At 46.1% G+C, this 16,728-nt stretch overlaps 1 long non-coding RNA gene across 1 annotated transcript; it reads right to left on the reverse strand.

Annotated features, from left to right (window-relative positions):
• Positions 1-445: 445 nt before the first annotated feature.
• On the reverse strand, positions 446-790 carry LOC119323755. Its single transcript, XR_005156481.1, has 3 exons — positions 759-790; positions 619-688; positions 446-499 (listed from the first exon to the last, which is right to left on the reverse strand). It is a non-coding gene; the product is annotated as an uncharacterized LOC119323755 (long non-coding RNA).
• Positions 791-16,728: the final 15,938 nt, after the last annotated feature.

The following is a 16,728-nucleotide window of genomic DNA, read 5'->3' on the forward strand; positions in this document are numbered from 1 at the left end:
TTAAAACCAAAACAGCCTAACCAGCCCACATTAAAGCAAAAAATGGAAAACACGACATCCTCTATTGTAGAATTAAGAAAAATATGCTCTCCGGGGATAGATTGGTTCACCTTGAGGTACAGAATAATTTGAACTCCTACAAAACATTACATTGTTTGCTTCAGTATATGACCCGTTCAATCTGAAAAGAATTCAAAATTTTCATCCAAATTCTTGCAATTCTTCCTACTGTGTTGAGCTTGTAATAGTGATATTAGTATAAGTATTTTATTCTCTTTCTCTAGCTAGAAATCTCCAATCTGAAGTTTCAAGACACTGATCAAAGTATATTATGGAAGAAAAGAAGCTCATTCCACTATGAATATAATTATTTGGCTCACACTTGTGAATCAAGAAAGGAAGGAAGCGAACCTGATGGTGTTGGTGTATTGCGGCTCAAGCCAGTGTGCTCACTTGCCGCTGCGTGTTGTTGGCTTCGCGCCACAAGACTCACCATGTCCTGACCAATGCAACACACATAAGATCACCGTCATAACCCAAGAGAAGTAGGGAAGTATGTAACTAATAAAAAATAGATGTAGCAAGTGCAAGGTAGGCTTAGTGGTGCTTAGAACTTACTTCAATTTTATTCCAAAGGATGTACACCGGTCATCTTCCTCGCTGGTCCCCGACATTGCCACATGCCACCCTTCGAGAAGACAGTAGAGGGATGATTCTTCAACTGAAGACGAAGAAATGAAGGAAGAGCAAAAATTTACCTGAGCATTGGACCGGCGCCATTCATGGATGGAGCTTGGAGGAACCCTCTTCTCCACTTCTCTCGATCCACTGCCTCTATTACTGCCTTGCACCATGCATCCGAGCCTACATAAGAAAGAATGGCCCTCAACGCCCGAACAACACACGGGGCGCAAAACTGGGCATACAGAAAAAGGTGCATCAATCAAATATCTGCAGAGATGCATAGCAGGAAATGCACATACAACTTCACGGTTTTTTATGGATGAAAATACCAACATCTAGACCTAAACATCACCCAAGGATTATACATTTCAAAATATAGAGCAGAGAGGCTATCATCAGTTGTATTCTAAATCTCTTCACACCACAACTCGTGCAAGAAAAATGGACAAAATAAGATACTGCAAGCAAATGTGCACCAAATTATGAGCAAAGAAACTGATGATTAGAGCAGGTTACTCCGCTTGCCCTTCTCACCGACCTGCTCCTTCCCCCTGTCATCGGCCTCCTCCCCCTCCCCTATAGCTCCTTCGTCGTGTCGTCGGCCTCAATTGCAGCGAGTTGATTGAGGGCTACAAATGAGCTTTTGAGGAAGATTTTCCTGCAATGCTAATTACATAGTATGGATTAGCTAGTATCAGTACAATTGCATTCTTACTTAAATTATGCATATGAAAATGAAGAACAATTATTTATTTGCATTTGGGAAAGTCAATATTCAGCACCCATGCAGTGACCGGTGATGTGTTAAACCATACAATATGATACAACCATATGTGATAATCAAGTCAGTATGGCAACTAAACAAAAACATGTATATTGTGCATAGGGTATAAATAGTACTACCTCAGTTCCTAAATATAAGACATTTAAACTGCCAAAACGTCTTATATTTAGCAACAGAGGATGTACATATGAACATTTAGAGCCACAGACATAGACTGCCAATGCCAGATAAGAGAACAGTCTTCCATCATATGTGGCTCTTTTTCACAGAAAGTTTGGTTACTACTACAGCGCAAGGTCTCAACACTGTGGCAGCGTAATAAAGAATTCCACAGATGCTCAGATTTTCAGAACTTGTCATCATAATCTTATACTCCGAATATGCATACCTAGCATGATTCTAAGTTTGGTTGTAGCAGTAATCATGCCAATGAAGAAAGTATTATGGTGGTGGAAATAAGTAGAAGATAGTCTTCTTCTGGGATCTGCAATAATACTCGCTTAGGAAGAACTGCAAGATACAAGGCATACATACTCAGATGAGAGAGCAGATCTGCGGGCTGAGCATTTGTGGTAAGGTGAACTGAAGTGACGCATGAATGTATCTCGAGGAAGACGACCTCAGAATGAACCCGTCGCTACCCTTCGCCTCCGACAAACACCGCATCAACAGATTGATTGGAATATCAATTCCTAAAAAGCATGATCATACACAGAAGTATACTGATTCCAATGATGGGCTTCTATATGAAACCAAATTTTAAATATACTGAACTCTTTTGCATCAGATTAAAATTAGCAAAAAAAATGATGGTAAATCTAATATCATATCCAAATACAACTTTGTGCTCAGCAGTACCTACAATCTAACGCAGCTGATCCATCAAAGAAAGTATATACATTACCTACAATCGAACGCAGCTGATCCATCAAAGAACGTATATACAGGAAAGGCTAGTCTAACACAAAGTCTAAAAGGTAAACTAAACCTACATCCAGTTGATAGAAAAGAAAAGGCATCATGCGTGTATTGGGCAGAGCAAATCAGGTCAAGATTAAAATTAGCTAAATATAAAAATTTGGGAATGCTAAATACCAAAAAATGACTTGGCAAAGCTGATCAATACAATAAATCAAAATCAATTCGCAAAAGGCATGAACCTTTGTGGTCTTCGAGAAAAGACCAACATCTTTCTCCCCTATAACTAATTATACTTGTACACTCACAAATATATGTGCTAAATACCACAAAATGACTTGGCAAAGCTGATCAATACAATAAATCAAAATCAATTCGCAAAAGGCATGAACCTTTGTGGTCTTCGAGAAAAGACCAACATCTTTCTCCCCTATAACTAATTATACTTGTACACTCACAAATATATACAAGCCTCAAAGGTAAAGTGTCGTGGGTGTGTGACTACCAATTCATCCGAAGATATATATTACAGTAAATTATTGCACAATGTTACTTCCGAAACATGGATAGAATATGGAATATTTACCTTAACAAATTCTTGCATAAACAGCAAAGTCTGTACTAATTGATGCTAGTTCTCTTGCCACAAGAACAAACCAGGTCATCTAAACAGGCAAGGTTACGTATAGAAACCCACATCGCTCTAGCCACTGCCAATACACTTGATTTCGCTCGGATCTCATTTTCCTCATCCAACGCCATCTCCAAGTCCCTGTGGTGAGGACAAGAGATGAGGAGGCATCGACCAATAGAAGGTGCATCAACGAGGAAGAAAGGACACACACACACAACAAGTCCACAGCAGCAAGAATCGAGGGGAGCAAGGATCGGGAACAAATCACGTACTTACCTTGCTAGGGCATGTCCTAGGTTGTGGATCCAGTTTGGGCACAGGTCATGGGAAGAGACGCCTGTTGTGGAGGCACGAGCACCTGCGGACCGCCTTCCCTCCAGCAGCGGCGTGGTCAAGCCCATATTCATCGGGGCTGAACCCCGGATGTTGACGTCCCGCCTGTGACCCTTCTGTTCGAGGAGAAGCGAACACACGCGTGGAAGGATCCAGTCGGATCCGTACGAAGAAGAGGAGGAGAGGCGGCGCTGGTGGAGGAGAAGGAGGAGAGGTGGCGCTGGTGGAGAAGGAGAAGGAGAAGGGGGCGTGGCGGCGGAGAGAGGGAGAGGAGGAGACGAGGCGTGGGATATGGGGCTTGACTGTTCGAGGACAGGAGGGGATTGGCAGCTAGGTTTTTACCCGCATCAATCGCACCCAGAACTGAAGGGACTATGGGTTTTCTTTTGAGTGTAGCTGCAAAGTGGGCCTAGTAAACTGAGGTCCCACTCGTCATCCACCCTTGAAGACTGCATGACCGTGTAACATGAACCAACGGCCAAACTAGTGCCAGCGTGAAAAATCGTACAACAATGAAAACATCGCACGGTCAAAAACGATTATCGATCGCAAGCCCCCTAGATGGCCGGGTAGACTACCAGGGTTTATATGTTCAATATAGATGCATTAATAATATAAGAGATATTGTGATATCCCCACATAATCCTGTCCACCATGGAGCAATCTTCAACTTCACCTGCGACTAACAACGCTATAAGAGGGGCTGAGCAAAGCGGTAACATAGCCAAGCAACGGTTTGCTAGGAAGGGTGAAAAAGGTTAGAGGCTGACATGGCAATTTGGGAGGCTTGATCAACAAGAGATAGGTAGCATAGCAAAGCGATAGAACGAAGCAACTAGCATAGCAATGATAGTAGTGAGATCCAGGGTAGCGGTCATCTTGCCTGAAATCCCGCAAGGAAGAAGAACGAGTCCATGAAGAAGATGAAGCCACGAAGACGAACCAAGCGTAGACGAACGAATCCTCACGATCACAACGAAACGGGAACTATCGAGAAGAAGCACACAACATGGTAAACACACCACACATATACATGACATGATGCACACTCAAGTATGATGCAAGACAAGACTACACGAAGCTACTCATGGCAAGAGATGATGCATACAAGAGCAACACATCAAAGCAAGTTTAAATGAGGCCGGAAACAACATATAACAAATCCGGTAAGTCCTCATATGCATATTTCGAAATTGGTCCACATGTGAATAAACATTATGTTCAAGTTGTTAAACATCAAGTTAAAATGCACCAAGATGATCTACACGAGATTCTAGTCAAGTTACATATAAAGTTCATTTAATTCGGAGCTACGGCCTAGAAGATATGAGCAAAACAAATTAAACATGGCATAGATGCAAAATGCATACAAACATCAAGCAAACACTCTCAAAACATGGATGCAACATGATAATATTAAGCTACATGCAATTCTAAGCAAGTTTCATATAGAGCACACTTAAAACGGAGCAACGGTGCAACACATACACTCCATACAAGATATAGCAACAATCTGTCCATAACAGCAACTAGGCATCTTGCAATCATCAAAACACTATTCTACAGCATCACAATATGAAAACAAAAGGCATGGTCATGAATTACAGTTAAAGCATAACAAAACATGAACACTGAGCTATCTCCAGACATCACTAGAACATGCTCAAAATGACATGGCAAGATTGCAAATAATAACAGTTTTAGACTTATCAGAAAATAACATCAGGTGGCAATGTTTAGAGCTACCAAACAACATGTTACAGAAACTTCATGGAAAACAAAGGCATGGCATGAATCTACTAATTGCATAGAACAAAAGTCCCTTACTGACCATGAGCCAAAAGGGCACAGAAAATATAATGGCACCCATGTAAACATAGCAAGTGATATGACAGATTCATACATGGCAGGGACAACAATAAGTAGGCATGTTGGTGAGCTTGAAACACTCACCACAGAGCAATACATGGCATGGCAAGGCAACCAACAGTAAGAATACATGTTTATGAAGCTATACATGGCAAGAGAAAGTTCATAGGGTGCATGGATAACTAGCAACACACATGGCAAAACTGAACTTAATGTTAATAGGCTGACAACAACATTATTTAGCAACTTTAGAGCAAGATTACAACAAGCTACGGTAGGCTAAAAATGCAACCAGGGGCATGGATGGATAGAGCATGACATGTAAAACAAATCATCGTTAGTGAACATCTCCAGATTATGCATAGAATGACTTGTAGCAGCAGGTTTACATGGCATCACAAAATAATAGATTCAGCCTAGCAATACAGCAACAGCAAGTACCCTACTTAACAAGCTTGATGCACTCAGCACACAACTCACAAAAATACATGGATGGCACCACTATGAAGATGGCATGACATAGATCAAAACACATGTAGACATCAACCTCATAGGATGCACACATCAAACATGGCAAAAATGACAAATGAGCATGTTATAACAGTTTCAGCAGGTTAGCAACACATAGCACTCTTGCCACGATGATTCAAGCATCAAGATGGACTCAAATGAACATGATGCAATGGAATGAAATGAAGTACTCGTTGAGACAAACAATTTGACATATTACACGCACGAAATGGAGCAGTATGCATGGAGGTATGATGCGTTGAACAGGGCACAAAAATGCAAAAATCTCAGGGACTTAGCGGAATTTTACCTCCGCGAAAAATCAACGCTGGACGGGCTCGACCCGGGACGGAGGGATCCGGGTCGCGGGACGGTGTTTGGTTGGTGGGTCGAGGGCGTTCCGGGACGGGGCAGTGCAGATCGGCGACGAGGTCGACGCCGGCGACGGAGGGAGCTCCGGCGAGCCGACGAAGGGCGGAGGAGGTCGGCGCGAGGCGGATCCGGCCAGCTCCCGGCCGGATTTGGTGGAACAAGAGGCGGAGGGCTTGGCTCCGGCGGGGTCCGATGGAGGCGAGGTCCGGCCTGCGATGGCGCGGAGCCTGGCGGCGGAGGGTGGCGAGTGGCGGCGCTCCGGCGAGGAGTGGGGGCGACGGGGAGGCTGAGAGGAATTCGGGCGCCGTCGAGCGCGCACAGAAGGCAGCTCGACGGTTCAGGAACCCGGCGGCGCGGGGCAGGGCAGCGGGGATCCGGTGGCCGGCGGCGAGGACGGGGTCCGGCGAGGCGCGGAGGAGGTCACCGACGGGGAGCGGCGCCGGCACTGGTGGCGGACGGCGGCGGGGCTGGAGCGGGCTTCTGCGGCGATTGGGCCCGTGCGGGCCCGCGATGGGCTCCGCGGGCCGATGGCGCGGAGGAGAGAGAGGGCCGGCGGTGGCGCGCGGTGGTCGGGGCCATGTGGCGCCTGATGGTTTGCTGCGGGCGCGGCGGAGGACGTGTCCGGCCGTCGCGGACGTGTCCGACGCGGATAGGGGAGGTGGATGTAGGGTTTAGACTGCGATTTTGGAGGGGGGGTGTTTATATAGGTAGAGAGAGCTAGGGGAGTCCAAATGAGGCACATTTTTCGCCCACACGATCGTGATCGAACGACCAAGAGCATGGAGGGTGGTTTGCTGGGTTTTGGGCCACTTTGGAAGGGGTGTTGGGCTGCACAAAAGAAGGGGCTTCGGGCTGCGCGGTTAACCATTGGAGTGTTAAACAACCTCCAAATGGCACGAAACTTGACGGACGGTCTACCGGTGCTATACTAAGGCCGCTTGGCAAACATCGGTCCCTTCCGAGAACGTTTAACACTCGCACATGAAAAGAGGTAAAAGGGGGCGCCGGAGGACATAGGAGTGTCGGATTGCAAAACGGACAACGGGGAAAATGCTCGGATGCATGAGACGAACACGTATGCAAAATGAAATGCACATGATGACATGGAAAAATGCAACATGCAAGCAAATGACATGGCAAGGACGGCGAATAACTGGCAGACACCTAGCGCATCAAATCTGGGGCATTACAACACTCCTCCACTAACAAGAGATCTCGTCCCGAGATCTTAGGACCGAGACGGAAGGGAAAAGGGATGAGGTGAAACAAGAACTCAAGAGAAGATTCAAATAATCGAGAGCACTCGAGAAGAAGAGGGGAACAACGAGAATGACGAGAATCGAAATCTCACGAAATCAGATAGACTATGAAACCACTCCGGTTAGAACAAGATAAGAAACGAATAAGACTGAAAGGATTTAGACAGCGCTCCGGCTGAAGATGGAAGGAAAAGAACATGAACTTGAGAGGATGGAACGATACTTGATGAACTCTTGAAGAATGGATTAAATCATGACGGTCCACCATGAAGAACTCCGGTGATAAAAATATTATGAGATTGAATGAAGGATGAAAGAGTAAGATGAGCCTTGCGGTGATTTAGATAGAGGTTCCGACGAAATGGCCGAGGAAATTTGAACTCCGGAAAGAAAAGATGAAAACACTTGGAACTAGAATTTATTCAACAAGAATAAACTCTGAAGGAAGGGATTACTCGCTTGGAGGATATAAGAATAAGATTTATTGTATGCTTATCCTTCATAAAATTAAATTGATGACAAGCAATGGATTTTTTCATACTACTTATTATTCTTGAAAAAGGATTGAGAAATGACATATCACAAACTTGAGAAGGTCTTCATGAACCACCGGTATGATTGGAAAGAACGAATGAATTGATATGATGAGAACGGAAAATGAATCTTCAACCAACCACCGTGAAAATGTGAACGAACAAAGAGAAGAGAATGAATCACCGGAAAGAATTAGAAAAATGAACGAAGATACTTGAGTAACTCAAGCTGCATGAGAACGAAGAGATCGCGAACTGATTAAAGCTTGAACGAAGCACTGGAAGAATATGAAGACGAACGAAAAGGCATGAATATAGAATAATTGGAGAATGAAGCTGAAAACTTGGAACGAAGAAATATACTGAAATGGCGGCCTCCGGATAAACGAAACGGGAAAACAACTCCTGAAAAAACTCCGAATGGGTAAGAAAAGAATCTCTAACAAACGGAATAAATCGAGAGGATAACATGAAGCTAGAAGCACGAAACTTCTAGAGAACAGACAGGATTTAGAGGAAAAACTCTTCTTCGGTTTTCAAATGACGACGAGAAACACCACTAAAATTACTGAGATACTCCGGGAGAACGAAAAAGCGGAAGGGTTGAACCAAGATGACAAGAATTTGAAAACGCTCTTGGAGATGGCATCTGACTGATGAAATCATACTTACGTCAAACTCTGAAAAGAATTTAAGAATAACTCCGGGAAATTAGAAGAGTCAGGTAAGATCCTGGGAAAAGACCTGTGGGTTAGGGCCCACTGAAGAGATAACACCGTTGGAAAGGGATGTTGAGCAGATAGATGATGCACCAGAACAATTGAAATATTTGAATGAGGTGACCACCTCGAATTAATTGGAACACACACGAATCTCCTGAGATGTCTTGAACACTCCGGAAGGATAAACTGGCGAGAGGCGAACAAGCAGGGAAAACACTTGAGCCGAGGAAAAGAATATGATCACTACCGAAAAAACTTGAATTGATTTCACCGGAAAAAGAAAGGGATGAAGAATGACGAACGAGACGAGAATTCACCGGTTGAAATAATGGAGAGAAGACTGAAGAGGCTCCACACGAATGAAATTGATGCTCGAAAGAGACTCAAGCTCCGGGAAGAAAAAGGGTGGGAGGGAGGGAAAACAAAGGAACTTGGAAGGGAGAACCGATGAATATCTTGAAGAGAAAACACCGGTTGAAATAATTGAGGAAAGAAAGCAAAGACTTCGCACGAGTAGGAAGGATACTCGATTACGGACTCCGGTTTCGAGAAGAAAAGGGTGGGCGGGTGGGAAAAGAAAACATCTGGGGATTGAACTTGGCAAAGATGAAGAGGCTCGAGTCAACTTGACGAGAAATGCACCGGATGCAAAGAGCTGAGAACCAACGATCCGAAAACCAACTGCATGATCCTAAAGAAAATTTGAAAGAGACGAGAAGTAATTTAAAACACCTACGTCAAGATTCCTCACCAGAGCGACGAAGGGGCTGAGGAGTAAAAAGAATTCCTACTCTCCGATATAACTAGACTCCGAAATCAGTTTTCTTCTAGACTCAACAACGGCCAAACTACACGATCAATCAAGGGGGCTCCTAGAGTCGGTCGAGGCTCTGATACCAACTTATCATGCCCAATATGCGATCCTATCCAAAAGGAACTCGAAGGTCCCACCAATGATAGACCCACATATTGAAACGCTTTTGCAAGGTGGATATCATTACATCAACATTACATAATAGATGGGGATACATACAAAAGGCATACAATGCCACACGAATACAACATCATCTTACATAAGAACAACATCCGACTACGGATGAAACATAAACAGAAACTCAAATGAGATCCACACTGCTAGTCCAGGCTGCCGACCTGGAACCTATCCCCTGATCGAAGAAGAAACAGAAGAAGAACTCCAAGACAAGCAATCATCGCTCTCGCGTCAAGATCATCGCATAAACCTGTACCTGCAACTGTTGTTGTAGTAATCTGTGAGCCACGATGACTCAGCAATCCCATTACCATGGGTATCAAGACTAGCAAAACTTAATGGGAAAGGAAGGGGTAAAGTGGTGAGGTTGCAACAGCGGCTAAGCAAGTATGGTGGCTAACATACGCAAATTAGAGCGAGAAGAGAAGCAAAGGAACGGTCGTGAAGCTAGCAATGATCAAGAGGTGATCCTGAACACCTACTTACGTCAAACATAACCCAAAACCGTGTTCACTCCCCGGACTCCGCCGAAAAGAGACCATCACGGCTACACACGCGGTTGATGCATTTTAATTCGAATCAGGTGTCAAGTTATCTACAACCGGACATTAACAAATTCCCATCTGCCCATAACCGCGGGCACGGCTTTCGAAAGTTTATACCTGCAGGGGTGTCCCAATTTAGCGCATGATAAGCTCTTGCGATCAACGAAGGATATTCCTTCTCCCAGGAAGACCCGATCAGTCTCAGAATCCCGGTTTACAAGACATTTCGACAATGGTAAAACAAGACCAGCAAAGCCGCCCGATGCGCCGACAATCCCGATAGGAGCTGCACATATCTTGTTCTCAGGGCAACACCAGATGAGACATCCTACGAGTAAAACCAAACCTCGAGTTTCCCCGAGGGGGCCCCGCAGTCTATTCGGTTCGGACCAACACTTAGACAAGCACTGGCCCGGGGGGGCTAAAATAAAGATGACCCTCAGGCTCCGGAAGCCCAAGGGAAAAAGGCCTAGGTGAGGCAAATGATAAAACCAAGGTTGGGCCTTGCTGGAGGAGTTTTATTCAAAGCGAACTGTCAAGGGGGTCCCATAAATCACCCAACCGCGTAAGGAACGCAAAGTCCGGGAACATAACACCGGTATGACAGAAACTAGGGCGGCAAGAGTGGAACAAAACACCAGGCATAAGGCCGAGTCTTCCACCCTTTACCAAGTATATAGATGCATTAATAATATAAGAGATATTGTGATATCCCCACATAATCCTATCCACCATGGAGCAATCTTCAACTTCACCTGCAACTAACAATGCTATAAGAGGGGCTGAGCAAAGCGGTAACATAGCCAAGCAACGGTTTGCTAGGAAGGGTGAAAAAGGTTAGAGGCTGACATGGCAATTTGGGAGGCTTGATCAACAAGAGATAGGTAGCGCAGCAAAGCGATAGAACGAAGCAACTAGCATAGCAATGATAGTAGTGAGATCCAGGGTAGCGGTCATCTTGCCTGAAATCCTGCTAGGAAGAAGAACGAGTCCATGAAGAAGATGAAGCCACGAAGACGAACCAAGCGTAGACGAATGAATCCTCACGATCGCAACGAAACAGGAACTATCGAGAAGAAGCACACAACATGGTAAACACACCACACATATACATGACATGATGCACACTCAAGTATGATGCAAGACAAGACTACACGAAGCTACTCATGGCAAGAGATGATGCATACAAGAGCAACACATCAAAGCAAGTTTAAATGAGGTCGGAAACAACATATAACAAATCCGGTAAGTCCTCATATGCATATTTAGAAATTGGTCCAGATCTGAATAAACATTATGGTCAAGTTGTTAAACAACAAGTTAAAATGCACCAAGATGATCTACACGAGATTCTAGTCAAGTTACATATAAAGTTCATTTAATTCGGAGCTACGACGTAGAAGATATGAGCAAAACAAGTTAAACATGGCATAGATGCAAAATTCATACAAACATCAAGCAAACACTCTCAAAACATGGATGCAACATGATAATATGAAACTACATGCAATTCTAAGCAAGTTTCATATAGAGCACACTCAAAACGGAGCAACGGTGCCACACATACACTCCAAACAAGATATAGCAACAATTTGTCCATAACAGCAACTAGGCATCTTGCAATCATCAAAACACTATTCTACAGCATCGCAATATGAAAACAAAAGGCATGGCCATGAAGTACAGGTAAAGCATAACAAAACATGAACACTGAGCTATCTCCAGAAATCACTAGAACATGCTCAAAATGACATGGCAAGATTGCAAATAATAACAGTTTCAGACTTATCAGAAAATAACATCAGGTTGCAATGTTAGAGCTACCAAACAGCATGTTATAGAAACTTATCATGAAAAACAAAGGCATGGCATGAATCTACTAATTGCATAGAACAAAAGTCCCTTACTGACCATGAGCCAAAAGGGCACAGAAAATATAATGAAACCCATTTAAACATAGCAAGTGATATGACAAATTCATACATGGCAGGAACAACAATAAGTAGGCATGTTGGTGATCTTGAACCACTCACCACAGAGCAATACATGGCATGGAAAGGCAACCAACAGTAATAATACATGTTTATGAAGCTATACATGGCAAGAGAAAGTTCATAGAGTGCATGGATAACTAGCAACGCACATGGCAAAACTGAACTTAATGTTAACAGGATGATAGCAATATTATTTAGGAACTTTAGAGCAAGCTTACAACAAGCTACAGTAGGCTAAAAATGCAACCAGGGGCATGGATGGATAGAGCATAATATGTATAACAAATCATCTTTAGTGAACATCTCCAGATTATGCATAGAATGACTTGTAGCAGCAGGTTGACATGGCATCACGAAATAACAGATTCAGCCTAGCAAAACAAGAACAACAAGTACCCTACTTAACAAGCTTGATGCACTCAGCACACAACTCACAAAAATACATGGATGGCACCACTATGAAGATGGCATGACATAGAAGAAAACACATGTAGACATCAACCTCATAGGTGCACACATCGAACATGGAAAAAATGACAAATGAGCATGTTATAACAGTTTCAGCAGGTTAACAGCACATATCACTCTTGCAACGATGATTCATGCATGAAGATGGACTCAAATGATCATGATGCAATGGAACGAAATGATGTACTCGTTGAGACGAACAATTTGACATATTACACGCACGAAATGGAGCAGTATGCATGGAGTTGTGATGCATTGAACAGGGCACCAAAATGCAAAAATCTCAGGGACTTGGCGGAATTTTACCTCCGCGTAAAGTCAACGCGGGGCGGGCTCGACCCGGGACAGAGGGATCCGGGTCGCGGGACGGAATTTGGTTGGTGGGTCGAGGGCGTTCCGGGACGGGGCGGCGGCGCTCCGGCGAGGCGCGGGGGCGACGGGGAGGCTGAGAGGAGTTTGGGCGCCATCGGGCGCGCACGGAAGGCAGCTCGACGGTTCGGGAACCCGGCGGCATGGGGCAGGGCGGCGGGGATCCGGTGGCCGGCGGCGAGGACGGGGTCCGGCGAGGCGCGGAGGAGGTCGCCGACGGGGAGCGGCGCCGACACTGGTGGCGGACGGCAGCGGGGCTGGAGCGGGCTTCGGCGACGGTTGGGCACGTGCGGGCTCGCGATGGGCTCCGTGGGCCGGCGGCGCATAGGAGAGAGAGAGGGCTGGCGGTGGCGCGCGGTGGCCGGGGCCACGTGGCGCGCGATGGTTGGCTGCGCGCGCGGCGGCGGACGTGTCCGGCTGTGGCGGACGTGTCCGGCGCGGATAGGGGAGGTGGATGTAGGGTTTAGACTGCGATTTTGGAGGGGGAGGTTTTTATATAGGTAGAGGGAGCTAGGGGAGTCCAAATGAGGCACGGTTTTCACCCACACGATCGTGATCGAACGACCGAGAGCATGGAAGGGGGTTTGCTGGATTTTGGGCCAATTTGGAAGGGGTGTTGGGCTGCACAAAAGAAGGGGTTACGGGGTGCGCGGTTAACCGTTGGAGTGTTAAACAACCTCCAAATGGCACGAAACTTGACAGACGGTCTATCGGTGCTATACCAAGGCCGCTTGGCAAACCTCCGTCCCGTCCGCACATGAAAAGAGGTAAAAGGGGGCGCCGGAGGACATAGGAGTGTCGGATTGCAAAACGGACAACGGGGAAAATTCTCGGATGCATGAGACGAACATGTATGCAAAATGAAATGCACATGATGACATGGCAAAATGCAACACGCAAGCAAATGACATGGCAAGGACGGCGAATAACTGGCAGACACCTGGTGCATCGAATCCGGGGCGTTACATCGGACTCCTCTCCAGACTCCACCGCCACCTCTTCAGATGCAGACTCCTCCTCTGAATCCATTTCCTTGCCAACAAAAGCACGAGCCTTGCCAGATGAGCTCTTCTTATGAGATGAATACCTTCATGAGGACTTGGAAGAAGACTTTGAAGATTTCTTCTTCTTTTTGTCATCAGAATCATATTACTTGCTCTTCTTCTTCTTCTTCTCATTGTCCCACTGTGGACACTCAGAGATATAGTGTCCAGGCTTCTTGCACTTGTGACATGTTCTCTTCTTGTTGTCATGAGTGGAAGCTTCATCATTTCTTGAGCTAGATCGTGAAGACTTTCTGAAGCCTTTCTTCTTGGTGAACTTCTGGAACTTTTTCACAAGCATAGCAAGTTCCTTTCTAATGTCTTCAGGATCATCAGAACCGCGGTCAGATTCTTCTTCAGATGAGGAAACAACTTTTGCCTTCAAAGCGCGAGTTCAGCCATAGTTGGGACCATAGATATCTCTTTTCTCAGAAAGCTGGAACTCATGTGTGTTGAGCCTCTCAAGTGTATCAGACGGATCAAGTGTCTTGAAGTCAGGGCATTCTTGTATCATGAGGGCAAGGGTGTCAAAGGAGATGTCAAGTGATCTCAGTAGTGTCATGACGATTTCATGCTTGGTAATCTCAGTGGCGCCGAGAGCCTGAAGCTCATTTGTGATGTCAGTCAGACGATCAAACGTGAGCTAGACATTTTCATTGTTGTTTCTCTTGAAGCGGTTGAAGAGGTTGCGAAGAACACTGATCCTTTGATCTCTCTAGGTTGAGACGCCTTCGTTTACCTTGGATAGCCAGTCCCAGACTAGCTTCAACGTTTCCAGAGCACTCACACGGCCATACTGTCCTTTGGTCAGATGACCACAGATGATGTTCTTTGTAGTAGACTCCAGGATAATGAACTTCTTGACATCACTGGGGGTGACACTGTCGGTGTCAAAACCGGCGGATCTCGGGTAGGGGGTCCCGAACTATGCGTCTAGGCGGATGGTAACAGGAGACAAGGGACACGACGTTTTTACCCAGGTTCGGGCCCTTTCGATGGAGGTAAAACCCTACGTCCTGCTTGATTAATATTGATGATATGAGTAGTACAAGAGTAGATCTACCACGAGATCAAGGAGGCTAAACCCTAGAAGCTAGCCTATGGTATGATTGTTGTTCGTCCTACGGACTAAAACCCTCCGGTTTATATAGACACCGGAGAGGGCTAGGGTTACACAGAGTCGGTTACAATGGTAGGAGATCTACATATACGTATTGCCAAGCTTGCCTTCCACGCGAAGGAAAGTCCCATCCGGACACGAGACGAAATCTTCAATCTTGTATCTTCATAGTCTTGAAGTCCGGCCAATGATGATAGTTCGGCTATCCGGACACCCCCTAGTCCAGGACTCCCTCAGTAGCCCCTGAACCAGGCTTCGATGACGACGAGTCCGGCGCGCATATTGTCTTCGGCATTGCAAGGCGGGTTCCTTCTCCAAATAATCCGTAGAAGATTTTGACCACCAGGATAGTGTCCGGCTCTGCAAAATAAATTCCACATTCCACCGTAGAGAGGATAATATTCACATAAGTTCAATCTGCTGACGTATTTCATGGCATGACGTCACATCACGGCCAAGCCTTTACTCGAGTCGTTTTTATTGTTCCACCTCAGCGCGTTTAGCGAAGCGGTTCCCTTGGCACGTCTTGTCAAAGCAGAGATCGTGTCCCCTTATTCCGGGATTCTCATCAATACGGGCATGGGTAACGCAACCGGGCCATTGATTACGGCGCTTGGGAGACAAGCGAGTTTTATCAGGCTAGTGGGGACGCATAGTTTCGTCCGTCCATATAAGGGGATAAGGATCCACCTTTTTACCTATGCCTTCTTCCTCCTTTGCTTATCCATTTCCGCGCACTCGAGCTCCAGCACCCAAGCCCGCACATCTCGCCTCGACCTTCTCCAACCATGTCCGGAGCGGGAGGCAAGTGGATGGCCTCCTCCGTCACGGAGGGGCACATCAAAAAGCTGCGCAAGGCCGGATACTTGTCCAGCGATATCGCGCACTGGCTCCCCGATGAGGGGCAGCTCATCCCCACCCCCAGGCCTCATGAGAGGGTGGTATTCCTTCCCCATTTCCTCCGTGGACTGGGCTTCCCACTCCAACCCTTTGTCCGGGGACTCATGTTCTACTATGGCCTGGATTTCCATGATCTGGCCCTGAATTTTATCCTCAACATCTCGGCGTTTATCGTCGTGTGCGAGGCTTTCCTCTGCATCCAGCCCCACTTCGGCTTATGGTTGAAGACTTTTAATGTCAAGCCGAAGGTAGTGGGAGGCAGCCAAGCGGAGTGCGGAGGCTCCATGGTGGGCAAGATGCCCAACGTCATATGGATCGAGGGCGCCTTCGTGGAAACCATCAAAGGGTGGCAGTCGGGGTGGTTCTACATCACCGAGCCGCGTGACCCTGAATGGGCAGGGGCCCCCGAATTCAGATCTGGCATCCCCACATGGCTCACCTCCTGGAAAGAGAAGGGCCTGACATGGGGCGATTCGGAGGAGCTGACCGGACTCCAAGCCTGCATCCAAAATCTAGTGAACAAGAAGCTCAAGCTTGTCAACATAGTCCAGGTCATGCTCATCCGCTGGATTCTCCTGTGCCAACAACGGGCTTTCAATTTGTGGGAGTTCGATCCGGCGCAACACCAGACTTTGAGCAGGCTTTTCGACACTGCGTACGAAGATGCCTGGAAGGTGCTG

Source organism: Triticum dicoccoides, chromosome 6B, assembly GCF_002162155.2.
Source record: "Triticum dicoccoides isolate Atlit2015 ecotype Zavitan chromosome 6B, WEW_v2.0, whole genome shotgun sequence".
In the NCBI taxonomy this organism is placed as follows: Eukaryota; Viridiplantae; Streptophyta; class Magnoliopsida; order Poales; family Poaceae; genus Triticum; species Triticum dicoccoides.